Source organism: Pristiophorus japonicus, chromosome 7, assembly GCF_044704955.1.
Source record: "Pristiophorus japonicus isolate sPriJap1 chromosome 7, sPriJap1.hap1, whole genome shotgun sequence".
Taxonomy (NCBI): domain Eukaryota; kingdom Metazoa; phylum Chordata; class Chondrichthyes; family Pristiophoridae; genus Pristiophorus; species Pristiophorus japonicus.
In genome coordinates, this window is record NC_091983.1 from 18373936 (window position 1) to 18395909 (window position 21974).

The 21974-nt window shown below is 47.4% G+C and overlaps 1 protein-coding gene and 1 pseudogene across 1 annotated transcript in view; both read right to left on the minus strand.

Moving 5' to 3' along the window:
* Nucleotides 1-21974, minus strand: part of adgrb3 (adhesion G protein-coupled receptor B3) — a 920563-nt gene that overhangs the window by 357613 nt on the left and 540976 nt on the right. The window lies entirely within an intron of this gene.
* On the minus strand, nt 11836-12014 carry LOC139267677 (U2 spliceosomal RNA; annotated as a pseudogene).

Below are 21974 nucleotides of genomic sequence, written 5' to 3' on the forward strand. Positions count from 1 at the left end.
GGCCAATTCACTAAATATATTCAAAAAGGAGTTAGATGTAGTCTTTACTACTAGGGGGATCAAGGGGTATGGCGAGAAAGCAGGAATGGGGTACTGAAGTTGCATGTTCAGCCATGCACTCATTGAATGGCAGTGCAGGCTCGAAGGGCCGAATGGCCTACTCCTGCACCTATTTTCTATGTTTCTATGAAGTGCCTTGGGATGTTTTACTACATTAAAGGTATTATATAAATACAAGTTGTTGTTGTTGTACGTGTGTTGGGAGAGGGGAGAAGGGTTGCACGATAAGCCACCAGCAAAACATACTGGGATGGAAATGTGTTTGGGCCTGTTTTCGGGATCAAAATAGGTGACGCAATGCAAGTTCAGCCAGAATGTGTAGGCCCAAGGATCTCCCCAAATTGGGCATTGAGTCTCATCATGAATCCCTCATGTTAATAATAGATGTGAGCTGCAAGCTCGTGACGCACCTCCAGAGGCATTTTGACCGACGTCGTGGATGAAATGTGGGCCTGCAGCCTCGTTGGCAGTAGTTCTTCTGGCCACTGGGGGTGAGTTAAAGAAAGAAAGACTTGGATTTATATAGTGCCTTTCACGATCATGGGACGTCTCAAAGTGCTTTACAGCCAATGAAGTACCTTTGGAGGGTATTCATTGTTGTAATGTGGGAAATGCGTCAGCCAACTTGAGCACAGCAAGCTCCCACAAACAACAATGTGATAATGACCAGATAATCTGTTTTTATGTTTTGTTGATGGAGGGGTAAATATTGACAGGACACCTGGGATAACTCCCCTGCTCTTCTTCAAAATAGTGTCATGGGATCTTTTATGTCCACCTGAGAGAGCAGTTTAACGTCTCATCAAATTGGCTGCTGCATTTCCTACATTAAGAACATAAGAACATAAGAAATAAGAGCAGCAGTAGGCCATTTGGCCCCTCAAGTCGCTCTGCCATTCAATAAGATCGTAGCTGATATGTGACTGCAATTCAAAAGTACTTCATTGGCTGTAAAGTGCTTTGAGATGCCTGGTGGTCGTGAAAGGCACTATATAAATGCAAGTCTTTCTTTCTTTACTTTGAATTATCAAATTGACCCCAAGCTGATTTCAGGCGGTTACCAGGGACGGGCAACAAGAAGGACCAATATTGCAGCAGCCATGCCACCAGTGCAGATCTGGTGCAGGCCCTTGTGTCCTGACACTGGTATTGAAAACGGTATAGAAAACGAGCAAAACACATACCAATTCCTACCCCTCCCTTCGAGTCTTATGTTTTATTAGTTTTCTTTCCGTATTCTACCTGGTGTCCAATGACTACTTAATCTACTGAAACTCCAGGTAACGAGGTCAAATCCCCCTTTTAATAAAATCTCGCCGACTGCCTGTAATTCATGACCCCACGAATAAAATCTTGTTCTCAGCAGTGGCACAGTTCAAATCCACGCATTCTCATTATTTCATTAACACCTCTTTCATGACAGAGGAAAAAACAGGTATTCTCGAGATTTTTATTGGAAAGGACATCTTGGGCCCTGAGAGCCTTATGCACTGTCAATGTTGATTTATTGCAGTATGAACTGTGCTTGTTGAATTCACACAACATATGCAGTGATCACAAGCCTCGGTTATGAAAACTGAGTTTGTAGCATCGGCTAAGCAGAGAATACAAAGCTCGTCATTTTGCCAAAGAATTATTCAGTAGGAACCGTCTTTGTAACTGGGTCTGGAGCAGGAGAACGACCCTGGAGTATATATGGTCTGCACAGCAACTGATAAGTCCACCACCTGGACAGATGGGAATTGCTGCAGTAGTATTAGGCAGTCCATCGTATCGGGGATGACCCACTTCCACACCCAAAAGGGATGAGTTCACAAGTGTTTCAATGAGGGAACCTGACATTCTAGGTCCCGAACTACATGCTGAAGGGTGGAAGATGTCTGTGCATGAATTCTTTTAACGTGGGATGGCCGTTGCACACCAGCCACCACACGGGCTTGACAGAGCTAGGTCTCGGTCCGGTGGCAAGGGTTAACCAAAACAACTGGAGACCAAGCTCTGCTGCACCGGCCTATTGCGCACACAAGCTTCTATTGTCCACAGATCTCAGTGTGGGCTGGCCCGTGCTGCCCTTGGGCCCTCGCCTCTTCTGGGCTCCAAACCCTCGCATCTCCTGAGCCCCGATCATGATGTTGCTGGGCCCCGATCTCTCACTGCTCCTCCGCCCCGATCAAAAACGGAGCAGTCAGAAACAGGACATCAATTAGTCTCCTCTTATCTTGGAGACATCAAATATCGACACACTGTTATTTGAAATGTCAAAATATTAAACTGCAGCCTAGTTATTAACATCAGCAGAAACAAACGCCAACTAACAGAATGAACACGATTGAAGTAGAGATGTGAATAACAGCAGCAATAACAGCAGAATCCAACCCCTGCAGTCACTTGTGACCGCAGTCACAAAGGAGTGAAACCGGTCGCAGGCACCGGTATAAGACGCAGGCCCGCCTTAAAAACAAGTGAAGAGACTCCGGCCCAGAAATTGGGTCGCGCCAGCTTTCTGGCCTGTACTGGGCGAAGGAGACGATCACCGAGCCTGAACAAGTAGGCCCGAGGCACACCCGATTTTGGGCCTTGGAACTCAGTTCAATGACACCGATGAGCTGTCAATGCATGCTGGGGACCCTCGGCACTTCACCGGTGAACTGACATTGGATATAGGGCTCCCTCAGGTAGGTCCTGGGAGAGGGGTGGGAGGGGAAAGGGGATCGGGAGGTGGGGTGGGGGCGAGCAATTGGGATGGAGAGGAGGTGATGGAGAGGGAAGGAGGTGATCGGGAGGGGGCCGAGCAGGAGCCGACAACTGCCCTCGGCATCCTTTTCCTCCCGGCTCCATGTTCCGGTAAATATTTTTTTAACAGACCTACCTTTTTGGCGGAGGCTGGTTAGGCCGGATGCAAGCCACGCATTCCTGAATGCAGCTGGCCCCAACACTTGTTTCAGGCAAGGGCTCTGGGTACTTCTTTTCCCCCTTTACCAACATGGTGGGGGCTACACCTCCAGCACCGACTGTTCATGCACACGCCGCACGCCATATTGGACACGCTGGCGCCCATTTTACGCCTGTTAAATGGGCACAGCGTCAACCAGCTTCTAGCCCTTTGACTCTGAAGGATAATTAGTTGAGTTGTAAAGTTGTCTTTATGAAGAAGCAAATTGAATTCAACGCTGGAGGCAGTAGGGAGAAGAACAACCAGGCTGATCCCAAGTGTCAGGCGCCTGAGTTATTAGGAAGGACCAAGGAGAATTGGGCCTTTCAGCCTGGAAAGCAGGCGTCTGAGAGGTGATACTATAGAGGTATATACAATAGTAAATCGTACGGGAACTCGGGAATACTACTTAAAACTAAACTATGGGAGTAGGGCAAAGGGACACAGATTCAAATTAGTAAAGGCAACTTCAGGACTGATATCGGGGGGGCGGGGGGGCTCTTTACCTGACAGAGAGTGATCGACACTTGGAATTGACTCCCGCACAGACTGGTGGAGGTGAAAAGCCTGGGTGCATGTAAGATGCTGCAGTGGGGTTGAGTGTAGGATTGTTCTGGAATAATTAGGGCTGATTGTCCTTCCTCATCCGTAAGTGGTTAGGCCGGATGCAAGCCACGCATTCCTGAATGCAGCTGGCCCCAACACTTGTTTCAGGCAAGGGCTCTGGGTACACAGGTTTGTCAAGCTGTTGCATTGGGAGTGGCTTATCCAGTGACGTGTTGTTCACAAGACTCAATAAAACCCCAGTCAGTTGCGTCCAGGTCATCCACAATGAGGTATGCAGTTGTGAGCCTAGTGGATGAACTGGTAATGTGTAGTGTGATTGATAAAGCTTTGTTAATAAACCAACAAGTTCTTAATAGCAATGTGTTGCTATGAATTCTTAAGCAAAGAACCCATGAAGCAAATACATTACAGTAAGCATCTTGTAAGCAGCAAGCCTAAAGCTCCAACTGTAAATGAAATATAAAATGGTGCCTGGATGGACCAGATACAGAGCTGACAGTCGTTCAGGATAAAGAAGGCTAATCCAATAAAGTCTGTATAAACAGAGCATTCAAATAAAGCTTGCATTAATTCCATAGCTGTTATGAGTTTGTGGTTCTCATGCTGACTGGGCCCAGAGCTGTGTCTAGCTTAATAATACCGGGTGTGAATTATTGAGAGATGAGAAGGCAAGTGACTAAGTTTGCCCACACATTCTGCACAATGTTGGAGAACATGTTCCTTTACAATATGAATCAAAATGAAATCAGTTCGTTACATTTTCAGAAACTGAGTTTTTTTTAGATGAAGTTAAAATCACCAATGTTGAGAAGAATATCCTTTATATATATTTATTAGTGAATACACACAGCAACCGCAACTTGCATTTATACAGCGCCTTTAACATAGTAAAATGCCGCAAGGCGCTTCACAGGAGCGTTATGAGACAAAATTTGACACCGAACCACATAAGGAGATATTAGGACAGAAGATCAAACGCTTGGTCAAAGAGGTAGGTTTTAAGGAGTGTCTGAGAGGAGGAGAGTGAGGTGGAGAGGTTTAGGGAGGGGATTCCAGAGCTTAAGACCTAGGCAACAGAAGGCACAGCCACCAATGGCATTGATCATACTGATTCAGATCATATGCTATTATATAATGAGAGGAATATTGCACCGTGCGACACACAACATCTAGTTGATATTACACGTGACAGAAAAATGGTGTAGGCGTGACTCCATGATCAGCCTCTACCGGCAGGGTGTGGAGCACGCAGAGAATAATCTCAGCAGATTATGGATCGACAGCTTCATGCAAGTACTGAGCAATTCAGATGACAGAATCTCTGCTTATATTATTTTTAGTTTGTGCCTACATTACAACAATGACGCCACTTCAAAAGTAGTTCCTTGGGTGTGAAGCACTTTGGGATGTCCTGAAGTTATGACAGGCGCTACAGAATTGCAAGTCTTTCTTTCTTTTCTTTTAATTTGTTCTTGTGTTGTGCGCAATGCTGACAAGGTCAGCATTTATTGCCCATCCCGAGCGCCTGAAGAGATTGATAGCAGCATCCATGCCGCATGCTGTGCTCATGAGCAATCCAATTTTGCAAAGGGGGAATGGGGGCTCCAATGGGCGTTAGACCCTCGATTTGCATATGAAAAAGGCACAATGCACATGCCTTAGACGCCTGCGGAGGTGGTTTTTGCAATGTGACGGGTGATGAGTCCACCATTTTTGACCCTTAGGTGACCTTTTTATGCCTATATAGTCGCACCATAATCCGATTTCTATGCCCTATCTTTTTTAAGCAACTGGGCCAATAGGTTGTAATTTAATGAGAAAATCAATGTAAAATAGTTAGTGTGAGAGCAAGGAATAAAAGGGGGCACATGGGCTGGATTTTAAGAACCTCGGCAGGTCCGTGGCGGGCGATCGGTGTTGGGTCTCGGCCTCCCTGTGTAGAATGATTTTACGTTGATGGGGCTTGTTGAGCCTGCCCAGCACATTTCCCGGCCAACTGAAGGAAGCAGGTCAGATGATGTTAGACTGAGAAGCACTGCACAGAGGTGCAGGGCTGCACCCAGGCTCTCCCAATGGCTTCCTCCATACGCCTATTCAATGGGTGGAAGAGACCTCCCCAGGACACCAATGCAGCCTAGTTACACATTGCACAGGAGGACACAAGCAGGGATGTCAGGAGGACCGGGCTGCAGTGGTCCAAACCTTTCAATGATCTCAGTAGATCACGAAACGTTACTGCAAAGCTACACTCAACCTCATCCTGCTGTGCCACTCATCACATCCCCATCACTCTGCCTTCCCTACCCTACTCCTACACCTCCTTACTCACACTTTGCACCTCCTTCCATCCCTCGCTATCTATATTAAAACTTCCCCGACTTCACTAGCCACCCCTCACACACACCCTCATCAAAGTCCAATCATACCAACTAACAACACACACGGGTAGGCACTTGTGTGTTTCAGCCAATGTTCATGTGAAGTTTCTGTTAATGTGGTGTCAAACATTGAAATCTACATTTTCAACACTTTGGGTTCTTGGACTGATTTGTGTGCAGCTTTCAAAGTGGCTTAGTGAGTTGCAGTGAATGGTGAGACATTACGTTAACTTCCGCAGTGGTGATGAGTGTGAAAGGAATGGCTTGGGCACTGTAGGGATGATTTACGGTGTTGGTGTGGGGTGATGCCAACCTGGTGCATCATGTGGCAGCCAGGGTGTACAGCATCAAGTGAAGTAAATCTGCCCATGGTGAGACCATCCTTGACCTCCCGAGCAGCAATGTAGTCAGGTGCTGATGCCCTCTGGCCTGCGCATCATCAGTTGATTGTGGGAGTTAGTGTTGTTGTTGGTGATGCTGGTGTTGGGGCTGATCGTGGTGGTGAGGACCAAGGTGAGATAGTTTCAGGGGCACCAATGCTGATGGAATAGATGGCAGAGGAATTGAGATGACAGAAGCGATCTGTCAATGGCGGGAGAGGTAACGAGGTCAAACTGGATGAAGACTTGTGTAAAGACTTGCACCTTTCTGAATCTGTAGTGGAAATGTAATTTAGAGAAGCTAGTGGTTCAGGGAACATTTCTCAATCAGCTGGGAGCTTCGACTTGACATTTGAAGATGTCAACTCATCAGCTGAAACAATGGCTAGTGACCTCCCGCCTCAGCTTCACAGACGAGGTCTCGGCACAGTGGGAAAGTGGTGGGTGACCTTTCAAATTTAAAAATCTGGTAAAAAAGAATTGTTAAATGGCTGTAAACAAGCCACTAATGGTTTCAATTGCCTCCCCCACCGCTCTGTGCCGGGTCTACTCAGCGCTGGCAGTCCCGACATTTGGTAAAGGCGCGTGGCGGCGGGTTGACGGTGGGGTCTCGACCCCTTGGCAAAAAAGACTTTCCCACCCGACCCACCACTGATCACACCCGCTGAACCCCCAGAAAGCTCCCCCCTTTGTGTTAAATAGAACAGTGGCTTCAAGGTGCGGATTGGAAAAGCGATCAGGGGTTTCAGAGAGATGTGACAAGAGGGGTCATTTTAACTTGACCCACCCAGGAGTTAAAATCGCCCGTGGGACTTACCCACCAATGCCCTGCACGCTTCCTGCAGATTCCGATTTTACCCTGCCCTTTTGAGCAGGCGGGAAGGACCCTCGGGCGGAAACTGACGGGGCTCTCTCTTTGAGTATGCATCTTCATCATCATAGGCGGTCCATCGAAGCGAGGATAACTTGCTTCCACGCCAGAAAAGGATAAGTTCACAAGTATGTCAATGAAGGACCTAAAATTCCAGGTCCTGAACTACATCCTAAAGGGTGGAAGATGCCTGTGCGTGGATTTTTTTTAAGGTGTGGTGGCCGTTGCACACCAGCCACCACACGGGCTTGACAGAGCTAGGTCTTGGTCCAGTGGCAAGGGTTACCCAAGACGACTGGAGACCTGCTCTGCTGCACGGACCTAGTGCGCACGCATATCGCAGTGTGGGCTGGCCCGTGCTGCCCCTAGGCCCCTGGCCCCGAACTCACGCCTCTCCTGGGCCCCGATCGCATCCCTCCGCAGTCTCTCACCACTCAATGATGACATCGGGGCCCGACTGCTATTTTCACCTGAGGCCTGTGCGGGGAATCCGTTGTGGCTTTCCCATCCGGCCAACCTAGCGGGAAGAGGAATCGGGACCAGTAAAGGCCCGAAAAAAGTACTATTTTATTTTTTACTTTCCTCGTGGGGCCAGGAGGAGCCCTACAAGAAAAGTTGAGGCCTTCTCTGCCCCCGGGACTCAGTCCATCCCATGATCACCAGGTCAACCCCTGTAGCCCTGCCCAGCCGCTAACCTGAGCACGGCAACCGTTCCTTTGGTCCCCAGCAGTGACCTCCACCCACCCGCCCTTCCGCTCCCTCCTGCCAGTTTAGGGCGGGAACCTGACTAGGCCTATGCAGACAAGGCTCTGAAGTTAAAATCTCCTGGGCCTCAGGCTGCTGGAGTAGGGATGGTTTGCCACTCAACTCGGTCTCTTCCCTCCCCCACACCCACACACACGTCTGCGGCCCCGAGTTAAAATTTGGGCCTAAGATGTTATGTAAATGCAAATACTGTTTTTAAAATTTTGATGAGCCTCAATCCATTTCCAATGTAGCTCGAATAAAGAACAATGCTCGCAATTTATGTGAAGTGATACAAGGAGAGGGTTTGGGGGCATCAGTTTCAGTGGTGAATTCATAACAGTGACACTAATGTGAATCTGTCTGAATCGGTCGATTACTCTTGAGGAGACAGAGATGAAAAAGGCAACTGTTTGAAACTGAGCCAGACCCTTCACAAACTTAGTAATGTGTTTAACCCTGAGATGAGCTGAACCTACATATGTTCTACATAAAAGAAATAGGAGCAGGAGTAGGCCATTTGGCCCTCGAACCTGCTCCACCATTTAATAAGATCATGGCTGATTTAATCATGGGCTCAGCTCCACTTCCCTGCCCGCTCCCCATAACCTTTATTCCCATATCGATCAAAAATCTGTCTATCTCCACCTTAAATATATTCAGTGACCCAGCCTCCACAGCTCTTTGGGGCAGAGAATTCCATAGATTTACAACCCTCAGAGAAGAAATTTCTCCTCATCTCAGTTTTAATTGGGCAGCCCCTTATTCTAAGTCTATGTCCCCTAGTTTTAGTTTCCCCTATGAGTGGAAATATCCTCTCTGCGTCCACCTTGTCAAGCCCTCTCATTATTTTATATGTTTCGATAAGATTACCTCTCAATCTTCTGAACTCCAATGAGTATAGATCCAACCTATTCAACCTATCTTCATAAGTCAAACCCCTCATCTCTGGAATCAACTGAGTGAACCTTCTCTGAGCAGCCTCCAATGCAAGTATATCCTTCCTTAAATACGGAGACCAGAACTATACGCAGCACTCTAGGTGTGGCCTACAGTTGTAGCTGATATCTCACTCTGTCTACTTTCAGCTACGTAATATCGCCCGGCACCGATCCAGGGATGAGGAACTTCAGTTACTTGGATAGACTGGAGAAGAACATAATAACATAAGAAATAAGCTGGGGTTATTCTCCTCAAAGCAGAGAGGTTGAAAGGAGATTTGGTAGAGGCGTTCAAAATTATGAGGGGTCTGGAGAGAATAGATAGTGAGATACTTTTCTCATTGGCAGAAGGGTCGCGAACCAAAGGACTCAGTTTAATCCACTCGGCACTTCTGGCTGAAGATGGTTGCAAACGCTTCAGCCTTGTCGATTGCATTGGCATGATAGGCTGCGCCATCATTGAGGATGGGGATATTCACGGAGCCTCCCCCTCCCGTTAGTTAATTGTCCACCATCATTCACAACTGGATGTGGTGGCAGGCATGCAGAGCTTTGATTTGATGACTGGATGTGGCAGAACTACACAGACTGCATCTGATCCGTTGATTGTGGGATCGCTTAGCTCTGTGTATAGCATGCTGCTTCTGCTGCTTAGTATGCATGTAGTCCTGTGTTGCAGCTTACCCAGGTTGGCACCTCATTTTTAGGTACACCTGGTGCTGCTCTTGGCATGCTCTTCTGGCGTGATGGTAATGGTAGATTGAGGGATATGTCGGGCCGTGAGGTTACAGATTGTGGTGGAGTACAATTCTACTGCTGCTGATGGCCCACAGCGCCTCATGGATGCCCAGTTTTGAGCTGTTAAATCTGTTCTGAAACTATTCCATTTAGCACGGTGGTAAACATAGAAACATAGAAACATAGAAACATAGAAAATAGGTGCAGGAGTAGGCCATTCGGCCCTTCGAGCCTGCACTGCCATTCAATGAGTTCATGGCTGAACATGCAACTTCATTACCCCATTCCTGCTTTCCCGCCATACCCCTTGATCCCGCTAGTAGTAAGGACTACATCTAACTCTTTTTTGAATATAGTTAGTGAATTGGCCTCAACAACTTTCTGTGGTAGAGAATTCCACAGGTTCACCACTCTCTGGGTGAATAAGTTTCTCCTCATCTCAGTTCTAAATGGCTTACCCCTGATCCTTAGACTGTGACCCCTGATTCTGTACTTCCCCTGCATTAATAAGAACATAAGAACATAAGAACATAAGAATTAGGAAGAGGAGTAGGCCATCTAGCCCCTCGAGCCTGCTCCGCCATTCAACATGATAATGGCTGATCTGGCCGTGGACTCAGCTCCACTTACCCGCCCTCTCCCTATAACCCTTAATTCCCTTATTGGTTAAAAATCTATCAATCTGTGATTTGAATACATTCAATGAGCTAGCCTCAACTGCTTCCTTGGGCAGAGAATTCCACAGATTCACAACCCTCTGGGAGAAGAAATTACTTCTCAACTCAGTTTTAAATTGGCTCCCCCGTATTTTGAGGCTGTGCCCCCTAGTTCTAGTCTCCCCGACCAGTGGAAACAACCTCTCTGCCTCTATCCTGTCTACCCCTTTCATTATTTTAAATGTTTCTATAAGATCACCCCTCATCCTTCTGAACTCCAATGAGTAAAGACCCAGTCTACTCAATCTATCATCATAAGGTAACCCCCTCATCTCCGGAATCAGCCTAGTGAATCGTCTCTGTACCCTCTCCAAAGCTAGTATATCCTTCCTTAAGTAAGGTGAACAAAACTGCACGCAGTACTCCAGGTGCAGCCTCACCAATACCCTGTACAGTTGCAGCAGGACCTCCCTGCTTTTGTACTCCATCCTCTCGCAATGAAGGCCAACATTCCATTCGCCTTCCTGATTACCTGCTGCACCTGCAAACTAACTTTTTGGGATTCATGCACAAGGACCCCCAGGTCCCTCTGCACCGTAGCATGTTGTAATTTCTCCCCATTCAAATAATATTCTCTTTTACTGTTTATTTTTTCCAAGGTGGATGACCTCATATTTTCCGACATTGTATTCCATCTGCCAAACCTTAGCCCATTCGCTTAACCTATCTAAATCTCTTTGCAGCTTCTCTGTGTCCTCTACACAACCCGCTTTCCCACTAATCTTTATGTCATCTGCAAATTTTGTTACACGACACTCTGTCCCCTCTTCCAGGTCATCTATGTATATTGTAAACAGTTGTGGTCCCAGCACCGATCCCTGTGGCACAACACTAACCACCGATTTCCAACCCGAAAAGGACCCATTTATCCCGACTCTCTGCTTTCTGTTAGCCAGCCAATTCTCTATCCATGCTAACACATTTCCTCTGACTCCGCGTACCTTTATCTTCTGCAGTAACCTTTTGTGTGGCACCTTATCGAATGCCTTTTGGAAATCTAAATACACCACATCCATCGGTACACCTCTATCCACCATGCTCGTTATATCCTCAAAGAATTTCAGTAACTTAGTTACACATGATTTCCCCTTCATGAATCCATGCTGCGTCTGCTTGATTGCACTATTCCTATCTAGATGTTCCGCTATTTCTTCCTTAATGATAGCTTCAAGCATTTTCCCCACTACAGATGTTAAACTAACCGGCCTATAGTTACCTGCCTTTTGTCTGCCCCCTTTTTTAAACAGAGGCGTTACATTAGCTGCTTTCCAATCCGCTGGTACCTCCCCAGAGTCCAGAGAATTTTGGTAATGCCACACAACACAATGGAGGGTGTCCCCAGTGTGAAGACGGGATGACGTCTCCATGATGACTGTACGGTGGTCACTGCAACAATGCTGTCATGGACAAATTTTTTTTTTTTTAATCCAATTTCATTCCAGATCAACTCTAACGCCAAAGATCACTTTACGCCAATGTGTTTGATCTTAGGCCAAAAGGCCGAGAGGCGAAGTTGCACCGTTCCTGGAAATATTGCAATACCAGGTCGGTGCATGGAGTTGATGGGGCATGCCCCTGATCCAGCTCCCTGTCCAAAATTCAATTCAATATCATGTCCCCATAGGGGATATTAAACTGATAAGAACAGATACTACACTTGATCTTAGCCAAAAGGCCGAGAAGTCATGGACAGATGCATCTGCGACAGGTAGAGGTTTGTTACAACTGTGTGGCTTGCTAGGCCATTTCAGAGGACAGTTAAGATTCAACTACATTCCTGTGGGTCTGGAGTCACATAAAGGCTAGACCGCATAAGGATGACAGATTTCCTTCCCTAAAGGACATTAATGAACCAGAAAGATTTTACCACAATCTGGTCACCATTATTGATACTAGCTTTTTATTCCAAATTAATCAGTTAACTAAATTTAAATTCCCTTGGTGCCATGGTGGGATTTGAACTCATGACTCTGGATTACTAGTCCAGTAACATAACCACTATGCCTTTACTACAGACCCTATATAAACTTGTGCTCATCCAAAACTTGGCTGCCCATATCTTAACTCACACCAAGTCTCACTCACCCATCACCCCTGTGCTCGCTGACCTACACTGGCTCCCCGACCGGCAATGCCTCTGATAGAGAATTCAAACAGGCTGCATTTAGAAAAGTTGAGAAAACACAGACTCCAATGACTACGTGCAGTTCAGCATGTTGCATTAAGTCATCAATCAACTTGACATTTTAGGACCTTGGGTAGCGAGCCAATTAAAAGGTTAAAAGACTATTAATTGAGCCAATAAGGTCAAAGAAGGCGAGTTCTTTTCTGTAAATTGATCCAGGTATAAGTACAGCCATTTTGACCATGTGGTCCCAGAAGGACAAAGAACTGGCTTAAAGCCAAGAACTTGTTACTGCTGTCTGCCAAAAATAAAGCAGTTAAAACTACAATCGGAGTTCGTATTTCATTAGAAATTAAGAGATCTGACAGCCTCAATTAAAAAATTCTCATCCTCATATTCAAATCCCTCTATGGCCTCGCCCCTCCCTATCTCTGTGACCTCCTCCAGCCCTACAACCCTCGGACATTTCTGCGCTCCTCCAATTCTAGCCGATTTTCAGCTCTCCACCATTGGCGGTCGTGCCTTCAGCTGTTTGGGCCCTAAGCCCTGGAATTTCCTCCCTAAACCTCTCTGCCTCTCTATCTCTCTCCCCTCCTTTAAGAAGCTCCTTAAAACCTACCTGTTTGATCAAGCTTTTGCTCATACTTCTTGATATCTCCTTCTCTGGCTCGGTGTCAAATTCTGAGTGGTAACACTCTTGTGAAGCGCCTTGGGACAGTTTGCCAAGTTAAAGGTGCTACATAAATGGAAGTTGTTGTTGTTGTTGTTCAGAGAAGAAAGTGGGAACGGAAAGAGAAAATGTGAATGGGTCTTGCGGGAACTTGGCCTTAAATTGCACTCGCAGTATTCCAGCTTATTTATCGGATAATGTCAGTCGGTCTATTTGACCAATTTATGCAAAGAAAGTAGATGGCTCTGTGCACTTTTACAGCAAAGGAGAGGATTGGCTGTCCGATTGACGGCAGTGTTTGTAACATCAGGTCTTTTGCCTGATCGATCCATCATCAATTACTTGATGGAGGGACACATGGAAGCCGATGACTGCTGTTAAATCAGGCCTCTTTTAAATGTGCCCAAGTCTTGGAGCTATGCGTGGAAAGCCTCCCAGTTAAGTGCTGAGTTGCAATGTTGCCACTGTACATGATTAATGCAGCCCATTGTGTCAGAAAGAAAATTGAAATAATTACTCCATTATTTTACTGAAAATGCTTCTCTTATGCCTTCCTGTATTAAAATCCTTTACCAGAGCAAACCATTTTCTTGCATCAATTAATCTTTTTCATATTCTTGAAAACTTTAATGAGATCACCTCCAAGTTTCCTCTTCTCCAAGTAAATAAGCCCTATTTCTTTAACCGTTCCCTATAACTTAGACTTATGATACTTGGGGCGGGGGGGGGGGCGAAATTGCCCCTTTTTATAGCCCCGTTAGCACCTCCAGGGGGCGCTACACTTTTTACCCGGGGGAGGGCGGGTGGGGGGGGGGGGCGCTATCGGGCTGGTGCGAGCGGGTGTCAATGGAAGCTTTGCGGACATCTGCTCTCGGGGCGCTCCTTCAAGGGGAGTGCGCCAGCGCCCCGGGCCGCCATCTTGTATTTGTAGCCCGACTCTTGGGTCGGCTCGACGATGGCGGTCCCTGGCGTGGTCCGGGCCGCCATCGTGCAGCCCGGCGCTCTGTCCTGCGGATCGGGCTGCAGGTCGGGTCACACGCTGCCCTGGTGGCCTCGTGGGGACCGTCGGCAGTCGTGCAGAGTGCGCAGCGGCCTTCCCCTTTAATTGAAGTGCGTCGTCGTCCCAGCAGCTCCCCGGTTACCGCCCCCCAAAGGAAGTGGAACGCGCGAGATTACGCTCTGCTTCCTTTGAGTGGCGGTAAGGGCAATTCCGCAGCGGGGGGGGGGGCTGGGGAGTTCTGTGCCCCTAGTCCGAACCACCTCAAGGGAAATAACATCCTTTGTCTGACTGGGTGACTAGAACCACACACGATACTCAAGGTGGAGTCTGATCTGATACAGCAACTTAATAGCCTCTTTCAATCTGTGCTCTCTGAAAATCAAACCCGGTATGGTGTTTTTCTTCCCCAAGCGCTAAGCCAAGGCTTCATCGATTTTCCCATTATAATCCCTCACCCTCCCTCATCACTTTCCTGGTCAGCCCACTGCATCACAGTTCCATTTAACACATACGCCCTCTTCTGATTGCTTGCTTCCACACCAGCTATTTTACACGAATTAAAGTACAGCCACCAGCTATTGGCCCAGATGCCCAAAAGGTCGAAATCCTTTTCAGTCTGGTTGCATTCTTTCCCATCATTTTGCTGCAAACTTGGGAGATTTTATTATATCTTTTGGCAAATTACTGCCCTGTGACTGTACATGGTCTGGGACATATGTCACACCTCAGGTATCAGATATAAACATTTCTGTGTCACACTTATTCATAAAGGTATTAAAATCGACGAAAGAAAACTGGTCATTTCTTCTGACCTCTAATTGACCTCAAGATATGCCTAAGAACATCATCATCGTATCATAGGTAGCCCCTCGAAACGAGGATGACTCGCTTCCACACCGAAAAGGGATGAGTTCACAGGTGTTTCAATGAAGGACCTAATATTCCGGATCCCGAACTACATGTTGAAGGGTGGAAGATGCCTGTGCGTGGATTTTTTAAACTTGTGGTGACCGTTGCACACCAGACACCACACGGGCTTGACAGAGCTAGGTCTTGGTCCAGGGGCAAGGGTTAACCAAGACGACTGGAGACCAGCTCTGCTGCACGGACCTAGTGCGCACACATATCGCAGTGTGGGCTGGCCCGTGCTGCCCCTGGGCCCTCGCCTCTTCTGGGCCCCGATCACGCCCTCTACCAACTCTTGCCGCTTCTTCGCTCCGACCTGGCCTCTCCTGCTGTACCTGCCCGCACTACAGTCAGCCATCGCCCTCCTGCAGCAGCACGCACTGCTCCCTGCAGTGGTATGCCGCTGCACGCTGCTCCCTCTAATGGCCCCAGCCTGCTGATGGTCTTGCAGGCCGAGACCGCGCCGATTAACAATTAGGCCTAAGAACAATTTGGGCGAGAAATTGCGTAGCACCCCGTTTGGGGCGATAATATTTGAGGGAGTGCAAAAGTACCACCGGGCGCCATCCAATTCAATCGGAGGCAAGCTTTACTTAATGTTCTACTTCCCCCTTGGAGCACTAAATCAAGTTGAGGGGGGGTGTACCAGCAGAGCGCTGCACAATATCCCTGTGCAGCACTGCCGGAATCACGGGCTCCTTCCCTCCCTTGCTGAGGTCGTTTCAAGATAAGGCTTCAAATGCTTGCCGACAGCACCTGCAATCCGCGACGATCAACCCCAAGCACTCTCACAGAGCGCAGGGCCCATCAATCGCGGCAGCAGAAAAATTGAACAATTAGCACCGAGGGTTGCCGAAAGTCTTTTCGCCTGCCTCTCCGGCACCCCAAGCGGCCGGCCGACCTTACAACGTCCCCTGCAGCTTCCGATGTTGATGCTCGGAGAGGCTGCATGGGACGGAATGCGAATTTAGCATCCGGGGCGGGACTGGAGCGCTGCGCACCGGATGAAGTCACGATCTCCGAGGGCGCAGGAGACCACAGCGTTAAGGTTTACCGCCAGCGCTAACCCGCAAGGGAAGTTCACGGGCGTCGGTACTTCCGCCGTGCCCGGTCAGAAATCACCCCACTCCCCGCTGGCGCTAACAGGAGCCCAATTTCTTCCCCTAAATCTCTAATTGATCTCAAGAATACACAGAAATTAAACGTTTCCCATATTACAACAGTGAGTGACTACACTCTAAAATTAGTTCATTGGCTGTAAAGCGCTTTGAGACATCCGGTAGTCGTGAAAGGCGCTATATAAATCCAAGTCTTTCTTTCTTTCTTTTTCTTTCTAGCCTTAAAGCAATATATCAGGTTTCATACAATGTATCTTAGGAGCAGAATTATAAATTCTTAGAGTACTGATTCTGTCAAAATATAATAGTGCCACGCCAGTGTATAAAGCAGATCTTTATCTATATTATTTATAGAAAGGTCTCAAGGAGAACCCCTAGAGTAATTCCACTTATAACCCCTTTCCACTTTGAAAGATTCCTTATCTTAAGTCATTTTTTTTAAACCCATACCATCTTTACCTCCTATTCCATGGTTCCTTGCTATTTAAAGACAATGTGGAACCTTGTCAAAAATCCAAGCATATAATATTAATAGTATTTTTCTTATTCACTAGGTCTTGATGTCTTTGAACCAGGCTCATTACACATGAGGAAGGCACACAATTCCCATAATTCCAGTCAAAGCCCTACAGAAGGATTGCGAATTTGATCAGAACCTGTTCTTCCCTAGCAATTTCTGCTCGGCCTTGTTAGGGACAGAGGCTTTGTCCACATCAAACAATGTCAAACCATAAGGGAGGGGCTTGGCTTGGGACTCCCAGACTGGGAGTCCCATGACCTTGGCATAGCAGACCATTGATAGCTGCTATTTTAATCACTCCACCATTGGCAGTAGTGCCTTCAGCTGCCTAGGCCCTAAACTCTGGAATTCCCTCCCTAAGCCTCTCCCCCTCTCCACCTCTGTCTTCTCCTTTAGGACGCTCCTCAAAATCTACCTCTTTGACCAAGCATTTGGTCACCTGTCCTAATATCTCCTTATTTGGCTTGGTGTCAAATTTTGCTTGATAATCGCTCCTGTGAAGTGCCTTGACTACGTTAAAGTTGCTATGTAAATGCAATTTGTTGTTGCATGGGAGCAGCTGTACAAAGTCTGGTAACAATTTTGGGGACATTTCAGGCCTCTTACAAATGGCGCTAATGGGGCTCTTGGGTCTTCTTTAGGGAAGGGCAATCTGTAAATCTGGTGACCTCCCGCTGACCTCACTGATTATGGCGGGATTAACACCAGAAATCAGGGCCGGGCAATGATGCCGGGATGGGGCCACAGATTTTCAGATCAGAGCTTGCTTTCCCAGCTTGCTAACTGTCCTGTAACAAGTTATGTTCTTACGTGTCACTAACCGGGAGGGCTGGGGAGCAGGGGGGTGGGGTGCTCGGGAGCGTGGAGGGTTCTTCTGGACTTTGGGTGATATCGATCAGTTGCCTGTGAAACATCTCTCCCGATTTTTGTTTCGATTGAAGTCAGTGGATTCGGGAGAGACGTACAGCGGGGCGGCTGAATCACATTGTTCGTTTTATACTGTCTCCCAAAGTCAAAATGATCCTTCTAGTTCTATTAAGATGATTTCAAAGACTTTACATGAATGTCCCTAGAGTATTTTTAAGAGTAGGTTCTGTCAGCCAATTTCCAAACATCAGGAATTTTTGCTGAATTTATCAAATTTCCACTAAAGTCAGTCCCTTCAGTCCCCATCCTGCTTAAAACGCATGGGTTTGAGATGTTCGGACCAGGTTACATAAGGACATAAGAAATAGGGTCAGGAGTAGGCCATTTGGCCCCTCGAGCCTCCTCTGCCATTTAATAAGTTCATGGCTGATCTGATCTTGGGCTCAGCTCCACTTCCCTGCCCTTTGTCTTAAGGTTTATCTAGTTTAGGAGATTCGAACCTTTTTACTACCGTAGCCTTTGTTATTTTCGACACTGTCTTGCTTCCCCTCTGCTGCTCTGTAAATTTGATACTTTGGGTGACTTTCTCTCCTCTTACTGGGCACATAATAATGTGCTGATGATTTTAATGACTCTGGGGTGCGTTTCTGGGGGTTAACCCACTCTCCCACTGTAACTCTGGAGGAAGAGTTGAGGAAACCCCTGAATTAACGATCGACATGTGGGAGAACTCCCTTTGTTTCGTTGCGGGGGGAATGAAATTTAACTTAGTCGGGAGCGCAAAAAGGGTGTCAGTGAACGAGCCGCCTGCTGTACACTGTGCCTGATGTCCCTCTCCATTGATTTGGAAAGGGAGCTGGACCGATTCCTGACTGGGGCAGTGATCGCATTGTATAGAAGGAAAGTGTCTTTATAGATAACATTTGGTCAATATGATCACCTGGACTGGTTTCAAGGGGGTTAGGAGAGAGATTTTCCAGAGTATTTTTTCCCTTATCTCTCCGCCTCTCACCCTCTCTTCCTCCTTCAAGACGCTCCTTAAAACCTACCTTTTTGACCAAGCTTTTGATCATCTGTGCTAATTTCTACTTATGGGGCACGGAGTCAAACTTTTATCTCGTAATACCCTTGTGAAGCGCCTTGGGACGTTGTACTACGTTAAAGGCGCTATATAAATGCAAGTTGTTGTTGTTGTTATTGTCGCTGGGTTTTTCTGGGTTTCTTTTGCCTCTCCCAGAAGATTGCATGGCCATGGGGGGCTGTGCCTTGGGGTTTGCGGGGTGTGGGGAGCAGGGTGGGTGGAGGTGGAGGTTGGAAGTGTTTAGTCAGGATCCTCTGGCCATCATGGTGTGCAGCAGGACTAGCTGATCTTTACCTTCCCGCCAACTTTCATATTTCAGTGATTTTAACGGAAATTAATATTGGGCGGGTGTATAACGGGCGACCGATTTGATACCCTCAGTTTTACACGCTTACAGAAGTAGAATTTCACCCCCCTGGCTCCTGAATTCTAGCCTCCTACATCAAGCAATGCAACCAGGTTAATTCCATCAAGCGTTGGACAGTAGCAAACACGGAAGAGATTCTGCCGGCAACTGGGGTTTGATGTGGTCCAGACACGTGAGCTCGTCTGTGGCAACAGAAGAGGAAGCTGTGGCATAACTGCTTCATCATTCCACACGTGCATTCACTGCTGCCGTAAACCACACTTCCCAGAGGAGCACTTGCTTCAAAGAAACGGGCGGTTGCGGGGGGAGCGGTGGTGGGAGGGGGGGCGGGGAGGAGAGAGCGGGATGGAGGAAGCTGACAGATAATCTCTGGATTTAGAGAGTTGTATTACGACAAACGTACAAACACAATAATTATTTTTTTGAAATGAAGAAACTAGTGGATAAACAAGAACTTTATATGGTCGTGGATAATTAGTACCATTTAGTGTGGTGTGAACAGGATCTCTAGTTTTTCAACAGGCGTCGCTTGGAGACCCTTTTTTGCCAGAGCAAAAGCTTCTCAGATGTTGATAATAAGTTGTACAGGTTGAACCTTCCTTATCCGGGACCTGGCCTGTTCCAGATAAGGGATTTTTCCGGACGAGGGGTTAAATTGGATGGTACAGGTACTGAGCAAGGGGATAGCGGGGCTGGCTGGCTTGGGGCTGGGAGTGCGGCAGAGAGATCATGCGGGGGAGGGGAGGGGGAGGGGGCGGTGGATCGCGGGCTCAGGCCAGCGATTGCGCGAGTCGACAGCGAGGAAGGGCTTCAATTTGCTCATGTCGGAGTTCTGCGCATACGCCACGTGGTGGCCGGGAATGATATGATTCTGGACGAGGGGTGGTTCTGGATAAGGGAGTTCTGGATAAGGGAGGTTCAACCTGTATTTTGAAGGACAGATGAACTGGAGAGTAAGCAACAGTTATCTAGTTTCCTTTTGGCTAAGATCATGCGTAACTGACCTGACAGGGGAGTAACCATGACCCCAAAGTGGTTCTCCCTGGATCACGAAGGTGGTTCTCCTATGCTTTTTGGAAATAGGAGATGGGTGGGGTGGTTTGACCCATCCACCTCCACGGAGGTGTGTGGGGGGCCTGACCCATCCACCTCCATGGCACGAACCTGGTATTGCAGTACTTCCAGGAACGGTGCAGTGGCTCTAGGCCTTTTGGCTAAGAGCATTGGCGCAGAGTGATTCTTGATGTGTGCAAGGTGACCTCTGGCGTTTGTGATCTGATAAAAAATTGGAAAGATTGGCTACGAAAAAAAAAAAAAAAACAGTTATCTAGTTTTCGAACTGCGCTCCCAGCAGAGAGCGCGTGGTTGAAATTCTAGTCCCAACGTGGGCCTGTTTGGGTTTCTGTTTGCACACACTGGCTTCTCAAGCTTCCCCTAGAATTCAGGACACTGCTGCACATGACGCAGCAACACATAAAGAACGAATACAACTTGCATTGATTTAGTGTCCATCCCTTCCCAAAGCACTTTACAGCCAATTGAGTGTGGTCACTGTTGTAATGCAGGGAAATACAGCAGCCAATTTGCGCGAAGCAAGCTCCCCAAACAGCAGTGTGATAAATGACCGAGTAATCTGTTTTAGCGATGGTGGTTGAGGGATAAATATAGGCCTCTGCTCTGTATCAAATAGTGCCATGGGGTCTTTTATGTCCACCTGAGAGGACAGACAGAGCCTCGGTTCATCAGAAAGACGGCACCTCTGACAGTGCAGCACTCCCTTAGCCCTACACTGAAGAGTCAGCCTAGATTGTGTCTCCTCGGGGTGGTTACATTGGTCCTGGGTAGGAGCACAAAATGAATGGTAGCGAATTGACAGCCCATTTCACATCCCGCCTGCTTTTCTTTTCCAATGGTCAATGAAAAGAAAATCGGGGTGTTGAATGGAATATTGATTCCCGATCGCCATTTTGCATCCAATTTATCCCCCCCCTCAAATCTCTGGAGTGGGGCTTAGAACCCACCACTCTCTAACTCAGAGATGAGAGTACTACTATTGAGCCAAGCTAGTGATCGTGCATAGTGATCTACTCTGCTTTGAAGGAAGCCACAGTGCCCAAGGGTATGCAGCCAGTAGAAGCTGCCTCATCACTGAGACTATATTAGTCAATGAGCCCCACTTGTAATGGGAGGATAGATCTTGTGAGCAGATTTTAAAAGATAATACAACATACATATATCATTAGTCACACAGTAATCTGAACAAATTATTATTGTTTGGAATACACGGAGCGAATATGATCTCATCTGTAGTCTGTTACACAAACAGGCAGTCCGCCTAGTTAGCACAACAAATACAACAACAACTTGTATTTACATAGCGCCTTTAGCACAGTAAAACTTCCCAAGGTGCTTCACAGGAGCGTTATCAAACAAAATTTAGACACCAAGCCATTTAAGGAGATAGTAAGGCCAAAGGAGGTAGGTTTTAAGGAGCGTCTTAAAGGAAGAAAGGGAGGTAGAGAGAAAGAGATATTTAGGGAGGGGGTTCCAGAGCCTCAGCAGCTGAAGGCACGGACACCAATGGCGGAGTGATTAAACATGGGGAACCTCAAGAGGCCAGAACTGGCGGAGCGCAGGGATCTGGTGGGCTGGGTGGGGGCGGGGTTCTGGGGGGGGGGGAGGGAGCGGGGGGGGGAGGTTGTAGGGCTTTAGGAGGTTACAGAGATAGGGAGACTCGAGACCATGGAGTGATTTGAAAATAAGGGTGAGAATTTTAAAATCGAGGCGTTGTTTAACCGGGAGCCAGTGTAGGTCAAGAAGCATAAAGGAGATGAGTGAGTGGGACTTGGTGCGAGTTAAGACACGGACAGTAGAGTTTTGGATGACCTCAAGATTATTGCGGGTAGAATGTGGGAGGCCAGCCAGGAGTTTGTTGGAATAGTCAAGTCTAGACATAACAAAGGCATTGATGAGGGTTTCAGCAGCGGACAAGC